Source organism: Delphinapterus leucas, chromosome 11, assembly GCF_059928025.1.
Source record: "Delphinapterus leucas isolate spDelLeu-1000000601 "Yukka" chromosome 11, BTC_Dleu_Yukka2, whole genome shotgun sequence".
In the NCBI taxonomy this organism is placed as follows: domain Eukaryota; kingdom Metazoa; phylum Chordata; class Mammalia; order Artiodactyla; family Monodontidae; genus Delphinapterus; species Delphinapterus leucas.
Genome location: NC_143139.1, coordinates 77,893,941 through 77,896,992, shown reverse-complemented (window position 1 = coordinate 77,896,992; position 3,052 = coordinate 77,893,941). Strand labels below are relative to the sequence as shown.

The 3,052-nt window shown below is 50.1% G+C and overlaps 1 protein-coding gene across 2 annotated transcripts in view; it reads right to left on the bottom strand.

The window, feature by feature from the left end:
• ELK3 (ETS transcription factor ELK3) overlaps positions 1-3,052 on the bottom strand; it is a 68,836-nt gene that overhangs the window by 21,846 nt on the left and 43,938 nt on the right. The window lies entirely within an intron of this gene.

Sequence of the window (3,052 nt, the reverse complement as noted above, 5' to 3'; positions counted from 1 at the left end):
CGCGAGGAATCCTTTTTCTCGGCTTTACTGAGATATAACTGACAGATAACATTGTGTAAGTTTGAGGTGTACAGTGTGATCTGATGCACGTATAGATCACAAAATAATTTAGTTACCACGATAAGGTTAGTTACCACATCCTTTACCCACGTAATTACTATTTTGTTGTTGTTGTGAGAAGATTTAAGGTCTACTCTCTCTGCAACTTTCATGTATATATTACAGTATTATTAACTCTAGCCACCACGCTGTACATTAGAGCCCCCAAATTTACTCATCTCACTGCTAGAAATTGGTACCCTATGACCAACATCTCCCTGGTTCCCCACCTCAGCCCCTGGTAACCATCAATCTACTCTGTGAGTTTCTGTGAGTTCAGCCTTTGTGGATTCCACATGAGTGAGATCATACAGTATTTGTCTTTCTCTGGCTGACTTATTTCACTTAGCATAATGCCCTCAAGGTCCATCCAGAACATAAGGAATTTTAAGAATTTTGGCAGGCTTAAAGGGAAGATGGTGGGAACTTCTGATGGCTGGATGGCAACTGACATAACATGCTAACCCCCACTCTGAACAGAAAACAGAAGACACTGCACAGGGCCCTGAACTCCGCTGACGCAGTAAGGGCCCTTCAGCAGCCTGAGGAGAGCTGCCTGGACACCAAGATAGTTTTTTTAGGGAAAGGCTACATGGTGACAGGGATGGAGACAACTGAAGGAGAAACAAACAGCTTTTGGAAAGAGCCAGGGAGGATCTTGCTTCTCTAGAAACCAACAGGAAAGATGGATTAGATGTGGCTACCTGGACAATTTGAAACCTCTGCAAAGATGGAAGGCTGGGAAGGGCTGGGAGGAGCGGGGAGGGTGGGGTGCAGGAAGGAGGTCAGAGTGTGCAGGCCAGCGGTTTGGGAGCCCAACTCCACACCGGGAATATCTGCTCACATGAGGGGAGCCAGTGAGGAAAGCCCCCCACCAGGATGCCCAAGGCCAGAGATCTAGGTGGGTAGGTGGACCCAGAGGAGGTGTGTACCTGGCAGCTGAACTGACAGCCCCTTCGTACCTGACTTCCAGGGCAGACCCCAGGAGCGTATTGGGGGCATGTGTGTTTGAAGATCTCTCTGTAGCCTCCAAAGGGAGGTTTCCCTGCAAGAGTTTGGCCTATGAGGGGCTTGCTGAGAAAACGCACAATACAGGGGAATAACATCAGGTAGTATTTGCGGACTATTATCTATCAGGCTGTGTACTAAGAACTTGACCACCTTCAAGTCATTTAATCCTCTGAAAGATTGGAACTGTTATTATCCCCATTTTAGAGATGGGCAAACTGAGGCTCAGAGAGTATAGATCACCCCCAATCACGAGTGTGTACTTGGGCAGTCTGACTCCAGAGCACTTGGCCACAACGGAAGGTGACACAAGACTCGGGCTGACACAGCCCAGGACACGAGAGCACTTGGGGATGGGCTCTTATTATGAAAAGTGACAAGGATATTTAGAAGAAGCCTGGTTTTTCCACCCCTTCCTCCCAGACTCACACATATTTGTTATTTACGGTTGCCTGGTAACCTGACAAACGCTGTCTGTGTCCAGTTGGGCCGAGTTGACTCTCAAGCACGGTTTCAGGGCAACAGTTGCACACATCTTCCCTCCACATGTGGAGGACCAGCCTCTGTTCGTAATTTCCCATCAAATGTGTATTCACAACCAGGGTGGACTTCTGACCCGGCATTCCGTGTGAGGTTACAGGCGGCAAGGACGGGACCAACTTCAGCGACGGGGGAAAGCAACATCCACCCAACGCACCCCAAGCGGCAGTTCCAGCAGAAGTGGAAGCTCGGGTCCCCAAACCACTCCCTCCATTACCACTGCCCAGTGGGTGTTTTAAGACTGCTGGAGCCTACAGGGCAAGCAGTCCATCTGGGGTAGGACTGTGGCCGCCTTGTGCAAAGGAACCCTTCCTGACGCACCAGCTACCTCTGGTCCCATAAGAGTCTCCCTAGGTTATTTCACCCTAACAAGACAGTGCCGAGAGAGTGGGTCCTGTTTCCACTTCCCTCAGTGTCGCCTGCTGCCCTGATGGGTTCCAGGCTTACACATAGGTGTGTCCATGGGTGTGTTTAAATATGTATACATTACACCTAACTCTGCCTTCTCCTCCCACAGAAGAAGAAGGAGCTTGTGTAAATAATCCCATACAGTGGAGAACTCAGACATATGTCTATTAAGTATTATGGTTTAAAAAAAATTACAGTGCAGGGTAATGAAGAGATGCTTGTGGAATTGAATTTACCGTCTTAATTTTGATGTTATGAAGGATACCATTAAGTTCGCTCCATGTTTATTGAATGAATGACTCTCATTGTGGAGAGAACTGACTGAGGCAGGAAGCCAGAGGCTTCACCCCATGACAGACAATTTTCCACGGCTAATTCCCAGGCTGGTTAAAGCTCCATGTGATGCATCCAATACGTATACTTTCGCATCTGCTTTCTTGCTGGCATTTTTAAGTGGAAAACTCCCAGACAGACACTGGGGACTAATGCAAACCTCCACAGCCTCACATCTTCTGTGAGAGCTTAATAAACTGTAATTCCACGTATCCCGGCAGATATCTGTTGCCTCTGTTGGCTCTGGCCTGGCACCCCAATTTTTTTTTTTTTTTTTTTTTGCGGTACGCGGGCCTCTCACTGTTGTGGCCTCTCCCGTTGCGAAGCACAGGCTCCGGACGCGCAGGCTCAGCGGCCATGGCTCACGGGCCCAGCCGCTCCGCGGCATGTGGGATCTTCCCGGACTGGGGCACGAACCCGTGTCCCCTGCATCGGCAGGCGGACTCTCAACCACTGCGCCACCAGGGAAGCCCGCACCCCAATTCTGATGTAAGGTCATGCTTGGGGCTTTCCTGTGCTCGGACTTCTTTCCCCAGCTCTCATTCCTTCCCGGTGCTGCCCTTCCCTCGGGGGCTGTTCCTGACCCCAGGAGGAGCCGGACCAGCTGTGGGTTCCCCATCAGTAGGGCTGCGGCTCCCTTCATCCTCCACCATTTCAGGGCTCC